The sequence below is a fragment of the Amblyraja radiata genome, chromosome 32 (genome assembly GCF_010909765.2).
Source record: "Amblyraja radiata isolate CabotCenter1 chromosome 32, sAmbRad1.1.pri, whole genome shotgun sequence".
Taxonomy (NCBI): domain Eukaryota; kingdom Metazoa; phylum Chordata; class Chondrichthyes; order Rajiformes; family Rajidae; genus Amblyraja; species Amblyraja radiata.
In genome coordinates, this window is record NC_045987.1 from 27,422,659 (window position 1) to 27,438,138 (window position 15,480).

The 15,480-nt window shown below is 44.1% G+C and overlaps 1 protein-coding gene across 1 annotated transcript in view; it reads right to left on the reverse strand.

Annotated features, from left to right (window-relative positions):
• The window catches only part of LOC116990692 (TNF receptor-associated factor 1-like), a 64,311-nt gene extending 51,831 nt beyond the window's left edge, over positions 1-12,480 (reverse strand). Inside the window, exon 1 of the mRNA XM_033048614.1 lies at positions 12,176-12,480. The gene's annotated coding sequence lies outside the window, so the exon portion shown is untranslated. The remainder of the gene's footprint in view (positions 1-12,175) is intronic.
• Positions 12,481-15,480: the final 3,000 nt, after the last annotated feature.

Here is a 15,480-nt window from a genome sequence, read left to right on the forward strand (position 1 = left end):
ATGGCATTTATTCTGCCTATTAAAGACATCGGAAGTGTTTTCCAAAATTTAATCAAACCGTTTAATTTGTTAAGTAAGGGCATATAATTTGCATTAAATAAAGACTTATATTTTCTGGTAATTTGAATATTTACATTTTTCTGTAGCGATTCTAAAGGGAAATTTTAAAAGGTGTGTCGGCTCTTGAGGTTTTATCGTCATAATTTCGCTTTTGTTCCAATTTATTCTATATCCTGAAAAGGAACCGAATTCCTCTATTAAATTTAATATATTTGGTATGCTTATTTGCGATTTTGTAATGTATAATAGTACGTCATCTGCATATAATGATATTTTATTCTTCGAGTGTTTAGTATTATAATCATGGATATTGGGATGTGTTCTTATACTTTCTCCTAGGGGCTCTATCATAAGAGCAAATAGCAGGGGTGATAGTACACATCCCTGTCTATTGCCCCTGGATAGTTGAAATTTCGGAGACAGTATGTTATTAGTCAATATTCTAGCAATGGGCTTGTCATATAATAATTTTACCCATGAGATAAAGTTCTCTCCCATTTGAAATTTTTGCAATACTTTGAAGAGGTATTCCCATTCTACTTGGTCGAATGCTTTTTCTGCATCCAGTGAAATAATTGATAAATCTTCCTCTTCAATTTTATGTGAATGCATTATATTAAAAAGACATCTCAAATTATTGAATGAGTGGCTCTTGGGTATAAACCCCGTTTGATCCGCATTTATTAATTTACTAACATATTTGCTTAATCTTCTTGCTAAGATTTTCGCTAGTATTTTCTGATCTGTATTTAACAGTGCGATAGCTCTGTATGAACCAGGGTCTTCTAGATCTTTATCTTTTTTAGGTATAAGTTCGATTGTTGATTCTGCTAATGTTTCTGGTAATGTCTGTTCTTTAAAAGCGTATGTGTACAGTTTTTGTAAGCGTGGTGAGATTATCTCGTAAAATCTTTTATAGAATTCATTACTAAATCCATCAGGTCCTGGCATTTTACCGTTCTTCAGTGAATTTATTGTCTCTTCAATTTCTTCAATCGAGACCTGAGCTCCTAATTCCTCTTGTTCCAACAGATTGAGTTTTGGGAGGTTGCAGTTATCCAAAAAAATTATGACTTTAGTGCTATCTGTTGATGTTTTGGATGTATATAAATTTTGATAAAATTGAGCAAATCTTTTGTTAATATCTTTAGGTAACGTTAACAATTCACCTTTATCTGATTTAATTTTTGGAATCGCATGATCCTTTTCCTGTTTTTTTCAGTTGACGTGCTTAAAGTTTATGTGGTTTATCACCGAATTCAAAGTTTTCCTGTTTTGTGATTTGAAATAGTCTTATAACTCTTGCAGATAAGATTCTGTTTACTTTAAATTTCAGTATTGTTATCTTGTTGTGTTTGTCTATAGTTGGCTCTTTTGCATTATCTAAATCCAATTGTCTAATTTGTTCTTCTAGCTGCAATTGTTCGGTCTTATTCTTTTTATTTTGAAAAGCTTGAATAATGGATTCCTACTGCAGATTTTCCATGTTCTCATCTAATAGTCATGGCATGCCCCTTGTTTTTCTAAGGATCTCACTATAACTCGTATGTTGGTATAATTTGCAGATATTGATACCACTCTATCTACATCTTTGATGGGTACAGAATATGTACCATTCTAAAAGTAATAGAACAATACCTGGAAATGAAGAAAATAATTTTTAAAAGCATCACCGTTAACAGAAATGGCGGAGGAGAGTAACACAGTAGATGTCACATATGCAGATTCCCATTAAAGCCTGCCATTTTAGGATGTTACATGTGAAATTTGTAGCTAAGGGATGGTATGAGTCAGTGAATTGACACGTTATAAAGAAAAATTATGCATCATTTATATTTTAGAAATTAGAAAAATAATACTTGGTACTCTGGTGACAATGGCCTCCTAGTTAATAATTTCGCAGTGTGGTTCTTTGGGGTCAATAGTCAAGTCCCATGGGTTATTTTTCCACAGACATTGCATGACCAGCTGAGTGTTTCTAACATTTTCCATTTCAACAGGAGTTCGATTTTCAGTGATCGAGTAGTTCCTTGCAGCACAAGCTTGCTGTTCAATGCTCGGGGAATGTCCTTTGGGAATGGAAATTTGCTGTTCGATGTAGCTACATACCCAAACGGGAGCAGAAAAATGGTTGATATTTAACTGAAACACCAACGTCACCTATCCATGTTCTCCATAGATGCTGCCTGACCCGCTGAGTTACTCCAGCATCTTTCATCTAACCTCTGTAGCATGTTACATTTGGTTCAAGAAAGCAGCTCGCCTTCACCTTTACATGACAATTATGGATGGGTAATAATTAATGACCTAACCAGTTTACCGTAGGCATTTAGACTTTAGATATACAGTGGGGAAACAGGCCCACCGAGTTCACGGCGACCAGCGATCACCCCGTACACAGGCACTATCCTACACTCTAGGGACAATTTACAATTTACAGAAGCAAATCAACCTACAAACCTGTATGTCTTTAGAGTGTGGGAGGGAGCCGAACACCCGGGGAAAACCCACAATGTCACGGGGAGAACATACAAACTCCATACAAACACACCCTTAGTCAGGATCGAACCCGTGTGTGCGGCGCTCTAAGGCAACAACTCTACCACTGCACTACTGTGCTGCCCCTATACAACATGCCATGAATAAACAAAAACGAGATCTGGCATATGGCCGAGAGGAATACTTACTACAGGCCATTATGGATTGTGGACTACTAAAGCACAATGGAATTTAAGATCAAATTTCTTTGTCCATTCTAGATACATTTTCTTTAGCAGTTATATTATGATTCCCAGCAATATATACTCTTGTTTGTTGACCTGATTATTAGTGTGAATTCTCACTTGTGAAGATTCCAGGATTCCTGTCAGCCTCTTAATTTGTTAGATAGGCCGCGTTATATCTAGAGGGCAGCACGGTGTGCAGCAGTAGAGTTGCTGCCTTACAGCACCAGAGACCCGGGTTTGATCCTGACTATGGGTGCTGTCTGCAGTTCGCCTACAGAGCCAACCGATCCACAGAGGACGCAGTCTCAACAACACTGAACCTCGTACTGTCACACCTTGATCGGAAAAATACTTATGCCAGGATCCTCTTCATAGACTTCAGCTCTGCTTTTAACACAATCATTCCGCAGCAGCTGGTGGAGAAGTTGGAGCTATTGGGGGTTGATGCTGGCACATGTAACTGGGTCCTGAACTTTCTATCGCAACGGCAGCAGACAGTCAGGGTGGGCAGTAGGACATCAAAAACCATAGCCGTGAGCACTGGCTCGCCCCAAAGCTGTGTCCTAAGCCCCCTGCTGTTTAGTCTGCTTACATACGACTGTACTGCTAGACTCAACAACAACTTCATCAACAAGTTCGCTGATGACACAACAGTGGTGGGTCTCATCAGTGACAATGATGAGTCGGCGTACAGGATGGAGGTGGAGCTACTCACAGGATGGTGCAAATCCCACAACCTGATTCTCAACGTGGGAAAAACTAAGGAGATGGTGGTTGACTTCAGGAGGGCGGGAAAACAACACCATACACCTCTACACATCGATGGAGCTGATGTGGAAAGGGTCAGCAGCGTGAAGTTCCTAGGACTCCACCTGTCAGATGACCTGACGTCCACGACCAACACCACAGCACTGGTCAAGAGAGCCCAGCAGCGACTACACCCTCTCCGAAGACTACGGAAAGCAGGTCTCCCCACTACACACCTACGAACTTTTTATAGGGGGACAATCGAGAGCACATTAACCTACGGCATCACTTCCTGGTTCGGGAACTGCAAGGCGTACGAACGGCACCAACTAGACAGGATTGTGAAGACCGCCAGCAGGATTATTGGTGCTCCACTCCCTTTCCAGCTGGACATATACAGGAAGAGATGTATCAGCAGAGCCATCTCCATCATCAAAGACCCCTACCACCCATCACATCACATATTCTCCATCCTGCCATCTGGGAAGAGGTACAGGAGCATTAGCTGCAAAACCAGCAGGATGCTCCTCAGCTTCTTCCCGCAGGCTATAAGACTGATAAACGGACTTTGCCCCCTGCCAAAGTATCGCGCACCAACCACCAACCTGGACACACTGCAGCAGAGCCACTGTCCATCGGAACGCCTGTTGATGTTTAGCAGAGAGTAGAGTGTTTAATCTGTTCATGATATATGTATTTTTATTTCTATTTATTTTTTACTGCACACTGAATGGACACTGGTTGAGCAACGTTTTTTTGTTTCCTCTGGGTATGTGAGTACTCAGGAAAATGACAATAAAGATATACTTGATACTTGTCTTTATGGAGTTTGTATCTTCTCCCCGTTTCTCTAAGTCCTCCAGTTTCCTCCCACACTCTAAAGAAGTACAGGTCTGTAGGCTAATTGGCTTTGGTAAAATTGTAAATTGTCCCTAGGTTGTGTGGGATAGCGTTAATGTGCAAGGATTGCTGGTCGGCGCGGACTCAGTGGGCCAAAGGGCCTGTTTCCATGCTGTATCTCTAAACTAAACTTTATATGTCAGGTTACTAATATTTTTGTTGCTGGATGAAAATAACGCTGTATTCAGTAATGAGAATACCGAGTGCATACTAAGAAAGGGAAAGTAATTAAGTGTATAATGTTGTGGCACTTCCTCACATGAAAGTTCATTAGAGCAGGGAATCTTAACTGTTGAGTATCTTTCTCTCAATGTATTAATCTTCCACTCACTCAGCTATTTCCTGTTGACAGGAATTGCAATGGGGTCTCCGGTGGACCTTCATAATAGAAAATACAGAAGCAGCATGCGTTTCAACAACATAAAATCACTCAGAAATTTACCCATATTGGGCAGGAAGGGTTTCGGGGGATATGGTGTAATGCAGGTAAATTGGCAAGCCCAATGTGCCAAGTACCCCTTTATTCCAAGTAATCCTTGCATTCCCCCTTTCTCCGTTCTGTCCCCCACCCTACTCGGCCTGCTAGTTTATTGTTTGCTTCCCCTCGTTATCATTTCCTCCACAGCCAACAATGGACCATTGTGGGCTCTTTGTCTGTCAGTGCTGTCTCTGATTTATTCAGTACATTTCCATACCTCTAGTTTCCCTCTCACCTGATTCTTAGTCTGAAAAAGGGCCTCGACCCAATATGTCGCCCATTCCTTTTCTCCTGAGATGCTGCCTCACCCACTGAGTTACTCCAGCATTTTTTGTCAATCTTAGGTTTTTGATTTGATTTGATTCAATTTATTGTCATTGCACTTTTCAGTGCAACGAAATGGTTTAGCCTGCAGTCATAACATAGAATAAATATCAAACACTCAACACAGTTTAAAGTCCCAAAATCATTGTCTCTTCCCTCCTTGCTCTCCCTCTGCGCTGAGGCGATCCAGGCCTCCGATGTTGTGACCCCGCCGGGTGATGGTAGGTAAGTCCCGCGGCTGAATCCGTGATCCGCAAACGGGCCGGTTCAAACTCCGCGGCCCGGGGCGGTCGAAGCTGCCGCCCTCCAGTCCAGCGGACGCAGTTGTAGTTGCGGGAGCTCCGGAAAACAGAACTCGAGCTCCCGATGATGTCGTCCACTGGCCTGCGGCCGAGCCTCCAAAGTCGGGTCTGAAGTTGGATCGCACCGCAACCACAGCCCCGAAGTCGGCCAGCCTCGCGTTGTAAAGTCCTGGCTCTGCCTCTGGAGCCTCGAGGTCGGTCGCAGTTGGAGGCCGCCAGCTCCGCGATAGGCCTCAGCGCAGACGGACACGGAGACGGGGGATATGGCAGGAAAGGTCGCATCCCCCCCGAAGGAAGAGTAAAAAAACATGTTACACCCACCCCCCCCCCACACACACACAACTAAATAAACCGAAATAAACTGTAAAAACGGGACAAAAGAAAACAAAAACAGAAAAGACAAACGGACTGCAGGCGAGCCGCAGCTGCAAGCCTGCGCCGCCACTGCCGAAAGGCACGTTTTTGTGCTGTACGGCTTCATGAAACTAATTGATGCACAGGAAAGTGCAACTCGAAGAGTTAAGCAATGGAAATATGACGGAAGTATTATGACAGGTTCTGCAAGATTCAACCACAAAAGGAAGCAGTATGTTCTCTGGCCACTTCCCTCTCCTGATGATCTTTAACGGGAAGTTCCATTATAACAGCATACTTTATTCTCCATTAACTTCTCTCTATATTGCATCTTTCACAACCTCAGGGTATTTAAGGACTACAGCTATAGGGTACTTTGAAGTAAGTCACTGCAGTAATATAGGCAACATGACAGAGCAGAATAACTCCCAGGAACTACAATTTAATAATGCTAACACAGGGATGCCAACTCTCACGCATTGAGTGTGAGAATCACGCATTTGACGAAATTCTCACACTCACGCTCATGACAGAAGTTCTCACGCTCAAATAAAAATATATATATATAATTGCTCGTTCTTTACAGGGAACCCGCCGACAGAAAACTATTCTCATTGGTCAGTGTGACTTTATTTATTATTCATTATATATAATGCGTGTAAGGGTGTGTGTTAGGTTGTGTGTGAGAGTGTGTGTCAGTGAAGCGGTGACAACACCCGGAGTGAGCGGAGACTTGGTGATGCCCGGGAGCGTTCCCCTCTCTTTCCCCCCCTCCCCGGGAATGCGGGCCGGCCCAGGCACTCTGTGTCCAGCTGGGGTCCGGGGGAGGTGTGGGTCAGTGGCCCGGGGGTCCGGGGGAGGTGAGAGACAGTGACCCGGGTGTCGGGCATCGGAGCGGCGCCTTTGCCCGAGATTCATCCACGTGGCTCCGGAGGCGGGATAGATAGATAGATAGATAGATAGATAGATAGATAGATAGATAGATAGATAGATAGATGAAGTTACACTGACCAATGAGAATAGTTTTCTGTCGGCGGGTTCCCCGTAAAGAACGAGCAATTGGTTTAAGCCCATCACACACTATTTAAAATGGCAATGTAGACCCCCCCCCCCGCCCCTTTGGTCCACACCGCGTGGAGTTTTAACCTCAGCCCGGAGCGGCCCGGTTGAGTGGGGGCATCGGTGCCGCCTCCGGAGCCACGTGGATGAATCTCGGGCTAAGGCTCCGCTCCGATGCCCGACACCCGGGTCACTGTCCCTCACCTCCCCCGGACCCCCGGGCCACTGACCCACACCTCCCCCGGACCCCAGCTGGACACAGAGTGCCTGGGCCGGCCCGCATTCCCGGGGAGGGAAGGGGGGGGAAAAAGAGAGACGCTCCCGGGCATCACCAAGTCTCCGCTCACTCCGGGTGTTGTCACCGCTTCACTGACACACACTCTCACACACAACCTAACACACACCCTTACACGCACACAAGGTTTAAAGGGATATGGGCCAAATGTGGATAAATGGGACTAGTTTAGATGGGGCATCTTGATCTGCATGGACAAGTAATTTAGCCTAACCTCATTCATACCTAATCCAATTTGAAGCATAAAACTCTCTCTTCACATTGTGTTTTTGATTTTTTGTTTTTGGACTGAATTCTGTTTTTAATTTGTGTTTCTGTGATGTCTTTATTATTTATTTTATTCTGATTATATGTTTATATTCCTGTTAATCTATGTAAGGTGTCCTTGAGATGTCTGAAAGGCGCCCAACAAATAAAATTTATTATTATTATTATTATAAATGTTGCATTCAAGTGTAAGTTAAAAGACTCGCTACAGTATGCACCAGATGGCACAATTTCAAGCTGAAAAATGGAAAAGCTTTCTTCCGTGGAAGGGGGACTCCCGCCTCCCACACTCTCCCCCGCCCTCGGTTGCTACACTCCCTCGCAATTTCTCACTCTCAACTCTCACCCAATGTTGGCAGCCCTGCTAACATAATGGAAATATATTGGCTCGAACACCAGGGCACGATCCCCTTCATCAAGAGAGCGATATGGGGTCCTCAGCATCCAGCTGAGAGACCATATGGGGTCTCAACAGAATGTAATACAGGACAGAAACAAACCCTTCAGCCCACAAAGTCCATGCCGAACACGATACCATGTTAAACTAATCTCCTCTGCCTGCATGTGATGCATATCCCCTCATATCCACGTGTGCCCACCACTTTGTGTTAAAAAAAAAAAAATTGTACTGCACATGTTCTTTAAACCCTCACCAAAAGCTATGCCCATTTCCACACTGGAAAAAAGATTATATCTATCTTATCGATGCCTCACATAATTATATAGTTCTAGTAGATCTCCTCTCAACATCTGACGTTCTAGAGAAAACAATCAAATTTGTCCAATGGCTCCTTATAACTAACACCTTCTAATCCTGGCAGCATTCTGTTAAAGCTCTGCTGCACTCTCACCAAAGCCTCCACATCCTTCCTGTAATGGGGCGACCAGAACTGCACTCCAAATGCAGCCTAACCAAAGTCCTATAGAGCTGCATCATGACTTCCTGACTCGTACTCAATGCCAGACAGATGACGGCAAGAATAATATGGTTGAGGAAGTCATGGTGTAACAGGGAAGGTCAGTGTTTTTTTTAAATTATTATTTTTATTAAGAATTTTAGACAGGCACATGGATATGCAGGGAATTGAGTAATATGGACCATGCACAGGCAAAAATGATTAGTTTAAGTTGTCATCGTGTTCAGCAAAGACATTGTGGTCCGCGGGGGTGTTCCTGTGTTGTCCTACATCACGTTCTATCTATTCTTTCAGTTTGTCCACAATATAATATAAACTTTGATGAATTCACCTGTTGACATTAAAACAAATCTAAGGACTACAAGCCAGGATTGTCTATTTTTTCATCATTAGTGTGTAGCTAATAGTTGTGCTTCTGAGTAAATCTATGACACGGATAGATGTAGCATGTATCTATGCATCTCTATGTATCTCTCTAAAGATACAATATTGAGAGACAAGGTACATTTTTGAATTGAGGCAAGGCCAACTTTCATGGTATTAGACAGGAACTTGCTCAAGTTGATTGGAGTAGGTTGTTTGCAGGCAAACAAACGTCTGGAAAGTGCTAATAATAATGGACTGCAAATGCCAGCTGATACCAAAGATAGACACAAAGTGCTGGAGTAACTCAGTGGGTTAGGCAGCATCTCTGGACAAAATGGATTGCTGACCTTTCTCGGGTCGGGACCTGAAACATCTGAAGAAGTAATGTGGGAAGAAGAATGTCACATCCATGTTCTCCAGAGATGCTGCCTGACCCGCTGAATTACTCCAGCACTTCGTATCAATGTCTGGAAAGTGGGATGTTTTTAAAATGTGTGGTGATAAGAGTTCAGTGCATGCGTGTTCATGTTAGAGTGAAGGGCAAGGCAGGTGGCAGTAACAAAGCTTGGATGATGGTAGAAATTGAGGATCTGGTCAGGAAAAGGAGGCGGCATGGGACAGATACCGGCAGCGGGGATCAAGTGAATCCCTGGAGGAGTTTTGGGAACTGAGTAGATTCTTAAGGAGAGCAACGAGGAGCCAGGGGTTAGCTCTGGCAGATAATATTAAGGAAAATCCAGAGAGATTTTATGTACATTAGGGAAAGGAGGGTAACTAGAGAAAAAATAGGGCCCCTAATGAATCTCAGTGTGCAACCATAGGAGATGGGCAAGGTGCACAATAAGTATTTCTCCTATGTTTTTACCGTGGACAAAGACGTGAAGACTGAGGAACATGGGACAGTTAATGGAGATGTCTTAGTTCAGGAAGTCATGTTGCAGCAAGGCAAGTCTTTTGTGACACAGGTGCCTGGAACGCACTGTCAGAGCTAGTGCTAGAGGCAGATACAATAGTGGCATTTAAGATCCCATCCACCTCAACGCTCTTCAAATGCCCCAAGACCATCTCCTTATTCATTTCAATGTTGGTGAAGCTACATTTGGAGTATTGTGTTCAGTTTTGGTCACCCTACTATAGGATGAAGGTTGACACAAAGTGTTGTGTGGGTCAGGCAGCATCTCTGGAGAAAACGGATGGGTGATGTTTCGAGTCAAGACCCTTCTTCAGATTCTTCCCCTCAGAGTTAGGTTAAATGTAGTCTCTTTCCCCCAGTGTAGGGAAATCAAGAACTAGGAGACAGGTTTAAGGCAAGAGGGGAAAGATTCAATAGGAATCTGAGAGGCATCATTTTCATATAGAGGGTTGTAAGTATATGTAATAAGCTGCCAGCGGAGGTAGTTGAGGCAAGTACTATAACATAATTTAAAATACTTTTGGACAGGTACAGAGATTGGAAAGGTTTAGAGGGATACAAGCCAAATGTGGGCAGATAAGGACTAATGTAGATGGGGCATCTTGGTCAGCATGGGCAAATTGGGCAGAGGGGTCTGTTTCTATGCTGTATGACTCTACATTCCTCCTAAGGTATGGTACTCAGAACTACTTCACAATACTCTACTCTATTTTGTATAAAGGTTGCATTATCACTACATTGAGACCCTGTAGGCTACCCCTGACCCGACAAGGGTCCCAACCCAAAATGTCACCTATCCATACTCTCCAGAGATGCTGCGCGAGTTACTCCAGCACTTTGTGTCTCTTTTTATATGGAGCATCTGCAGTTTCTCATCTAATGCTACCAAAGTCTTCTGCCTTCTCCTGTGTTTAGCTCCCTCCACCCAAAAATTGATTCTACTCCTTGATTTTTTTGCTCAAGGTTGTCTCATTTATCAAATTATTGCTAAACAATCATCTTGCAACAACTTCTCTTCCAAATTCCCCGTAATAGTCACAAAAGTGCCCCAGAGCCATGTATTTATATAGCTGTAGTATCACTTGCACAATCGGATAGTTATTATGCAGCATAGGCCATTGGACCATCTAGTACATGCCAACTTTGCAGAAGAGCAAATACAAACAGAACATGCTTGAAAAACACAGTAAGTCAAAACTGCATCTGTGGAGAGAGAAAGAGTCAACCTTTCTTCCACACAGTTGCTGCCTAAGTTTTTCCAGCATATTCTGTTAATGTTTCCATTGCAGCGGTTGTACACATTTACAATTTAAGAATAATCGGGAGTCATTCTAGGTGAGAAGTTTGAAGATGATGCTCCACCCACGGTACTGATACTGCTGATAAGATACAGAGACTAAATCATTCAGTTGGAAGTCTACAGATCTAAGTTTCCTGCTTCAATCCTAGGTTTCCGCAACGTTTGAATCTCACTTTTAGGGGCAGCAGCAGAGTGGTGCCTCTGGTAGAGCCGCTGCCTCACAGCGCCAGAGACCCAGGTTAAATCCTGACCTCGGGTGCTATCCGTGGAGTTTGCATGTACTCTGTGTGACCGTGTGAGTTTCCTTCAGGTGTTCCGGTTTCCTCCCACATCCCAAAGACGTACGGACCTGTAGGTTAATTGGCCTCTGTAAATTTGCCGGAGTGTGTAGGGAGTGGATGCAAAAGTGAGATAACATAGAACTAGTGTGAACGGATGATCAATGGTCAGTTTGGACTGTATCTTTCAATCAAACAAACAAAAAAAAACATATAGAAAAACCTGCATTTCATTAGCCTTTCAAAACATTTTCTGTGACATTTTCTTTAGAACTATTAACGGGATTACTCCTTAACTATTTCTGACATGTCTAAAAAAAAGCTGCAATGAACATGCAAAATAAGATTTTTCCTAATTTGACACACATGTAAATTTTATGTCAAGCTTCCAAAAATGAACCCGATTAATGTTTTCTACATTAAAATAAAGTACTGCACCGTCCAGTCACAACTTTTTGACACAAGGTAGACACAAAATGCTGGAGTAACTGAGTGGGTCTGGAGAGAAGGAGTGGGTGACGTTTTGGGTCAAGACCCTTCTTCAGACTTAAGGATCTCGACCAGAAACTTCATCCATTCCTTCTCTCCTGTCCCGCTGAGTTACTCCAGCATTGTGTGTCTACCTTTGATTTACTGCAGTTTACTTACCGCTACAACAGGTCTCCAGCAAACGGCATCTCCCTGGCACTAAATTAATTTCTGCAACACCTAGACAACAAGGACTTTCGCCTTCACTTCAACACATCCCATCCAAATTAATCTGCAAACTCTTGGTTAATGATAAACTCATGATTAATGACTACCGGCATAATAAACCAAACGTTACTGGCAGAAAACCCACATTGAGGCAACACTTAAACCAAACTCACTGTCGGGGTTGAATAAGTACCTTAGAGGTGAGGTGAGGTGAGGCGCCGACCGTAGGCCCGACCTGGTCTCCTGAAGCCTCCGGGCCCCGGGCTGTGGGCGTCTCTCCCGGCCGAGTCTCTCTCTCTCTGTCCCCGGGCCGAGCTTGGTTCTCCGCCGCTCCCTCGACCCCGACCAGGCCCGCTCTCCGCTCTCCGCTCCCTCAGCGGGATCCTGCTGCAGTAACTCCGGCACCAACTACTCCCTGGACACCAGCAACTCCGGGAGAAGCAAGAACTCCCCCAGCAGCAGCGGCAGCAACAACAACAACAACAGCAGCAGCAGCCAAAGACCTTGCTATAAGATCAGCAGCAACAACAACAACAGCAGCAGCCAAAGACCTTGCTATAAGATCAGCAGCAGCAACAGCAACAGCAGCAGCAACAACCTCGGCCGCCGCAGCAGCTGCTGAATCATTCAGAATGTCTCATTTCCCCGGCCTTGCTTGGGGAAGTTAGGGCGGTGCTGAGTTCACCCTGAAGCTCCCAGCATCGTGCATCAACACCCACTCTCATGAACACTTCCCATCGATAGTCCCAAATGAATACTTCTCCCACACGTTTTATACACTTGACAGTCCTCCTCTGCCTTTGTTGGTAAGTTAGAGTTTGTTAATAAAACGAGAGGACGTAATTTATTGTAAGATATATAGAGGGAACCAGAGGGTGGTCTAATATCTGCAATGTACTGCTGGGAAAAGATACTGCTCCTCTAGTATCTTTGCTGCTGGGGAGGGTGGTGGAGGTTGGGTGGTTGTCAGTCAGTTGTAGAAGACTATGACTGTCATGTGCTGAGAGAATGGTGCAGCTGGGCTTATACACTCTGGAGTTTAGAAGGATGAGAGGGTATCTCATTGAAACATATAAGATTGTTAAGGGCTTGGACACGCTATAGGCAGGAAACATGTTCCCGATGTTGGGGGAGTCCAGAACCAGGGGCCACAGTTTAGGAATAAGGAGTAAGCCATTTAGAACTGAGCCGAGGAAACACTTTTTCTCACAGAGAGTGGTGAGTCTGTGGAATTCTCTGCCTCAGAGGGCGGTGGAGGCAGGTTCTCTGGATGCTTTCAAGAGAGAGCTCGATAGAGCTCTTAAAAATAGCGGAATAAGGGGAGAAGACAGGAACGGGGTACTGATGGGGGATGATCAGCCATGATCACATTGAATGGCGGTGTTGGCTCGAAGGGCCAAATGGCCTCCTCTTGCACCTATTGTCTATTGGCCCAAATGGAAGGTGATGAGGTTAAAACAGATAGGTGTCCACTGGTTGGCATAGACACGGCCTGTTTCTCTAAAAAACACACAAAGTGCAGGAGTAACTCAGCAAGTCAGGCAGCATCTGTGGAGAACATGGATATGCGACTTTTCAAGCTCGGGACCCTTCTGCAGACTAATTGGGGGAGTAGCAGGGGGGGGAAGAAATCTGGAAAAGAGGAGGGGGAGTCTGAGGCAGGGTCTCGACTGGAAACGTCAGCAATTCCTTTTCTCCAGCGACGCTGTCTGACCCGCTGATTTACTCCAGCATTCTGCGTCTATCTAGGGGCAGGACAAATCCTGGCAGATAATATGTTGATACAGGTGAAGGGATATCACCGCAGGGAGCCACATGAGTGGCATGGATGCTTGGTTTAAGGATAGTTGTGAACACTATCGAATACGAAACGAATGAACATTGAGAATGTTGGAAGAACTTTTGCATTGATCTTGTTTCGTATATATTTTTTAATCTGAATAAAGTTTCTGTTTGGAAAAATAAAAATCTCCAAGCTTTCTCTACAATTCAAGTTCATACCTGATCTTCCATCTAGCCCCATTTTCTTGCCTATCCCTTATCCCTAGATTCCCTTCCCAGAAATCCATTGATCTCCATTTTCAATTACTGAGCCTCCACAGCAATTTGGGATGAACGGTTCCAAAGATTCGGCACTTCCCGAGTGAAGAAATTTCTCCTCCACAGGAGTCCAGGTCTGGGATACCTCGTTGGAATGAACAGTGAACATATGCTACTTCCAGCAAGATATGAACAGTGCTGGTCTTTTACAGTGACGTTTTGCGGTCTGTTGTGAATGGGGAATGAGAAACACCGGGAGGAAGTTCAGCACCCGGAGCTTCAAAGTTTAATTTATTTATTTCAGTTTATTGTCATGTGTACTGAGCTACAATGAAATTTTGTTGTTGTGTACTAACTAGTCAGTGGAAAAACAATATGCGATTACATTGAGCCATCTGCAGTGATAAAGGGAATAACATTTAGTCAAGAGTCAACAATGTTTTATTGTCATGTTCCCAGATGAAATTCTTGCTTGCTGCAGCACAACAGAATATGTAAACATAATACAGAACAGGAGATAAAAGTTCAGTGTGTCTATATACCATAGAATATATATACACAATAAATAAACAGATAAAGTGCAATAGGCTGTTATTGTTCAGAGTTTGTTTGATGGCGAGTTTAATAACCTGATGGCTGTGGGGAAGAAGCTGTTCCTGAACCTGGATGTTCCAGATTTCAAGCTCCTGTACCTTCTTCCCGATGGCAACGGAGAGATGAGTGTGTGGCCAGGATGGTGTGGGTCCTTGATGATGTTGGCAGCCTTTTTGAGGCAGCGACTGCGATAGATCCCTTCGATGGTGGGGAGGTCAGAGCCGATGATGGACTGGGCAGTGGTCACAACTTTCTGCAATCTTTTCCATTCCTGGATATTCAAGTTACCGAACCAAACCACGATGCAACCCGTCAGTATGCTCTCTACTGTGCACCTGTAGAAGTTCGAGAGACTCCTCCTTGACATACCGACTTTCCGTAATCTTCTCAGGAAGTAGAGGCACTGATGTGCCTTCTTTATGATTGCATCAGTGTGCTGGGACCAGCATTATAAAGTCCGATTTAACAGAAATTCCAGGTAGAGTGGGTAGTAGCACCATCCCCTTACTGCATCCACCATTTAAATGACTAGACGATTGGATTTATCCCTTGTTAAATCAGAGATGCAGGAACGATCCCTTGTTAAATAAACAAGATCCCTTGTTAAATAGCTAGATGCCGGAAAAATGTTCCCAATGTTGGGCGAGTCTAGAACCAGGGGCCACAGTCTTAGAATAAAGGGGACGTCATTTAAGACTGGTGAGAAAAAACTTTTTCACCCAGAGAGTTGTGAATTTATGGAATTCCCTGCCACAGAGGGCAGTGGAGGCCAAGTCACTGGATGGATTTAAGAGAGAGTTAGATAGAGCTCTAAGGGCTAGTGGAATCAAGGGATATTGGGAGAAGGCAGACACGGGTTATTGA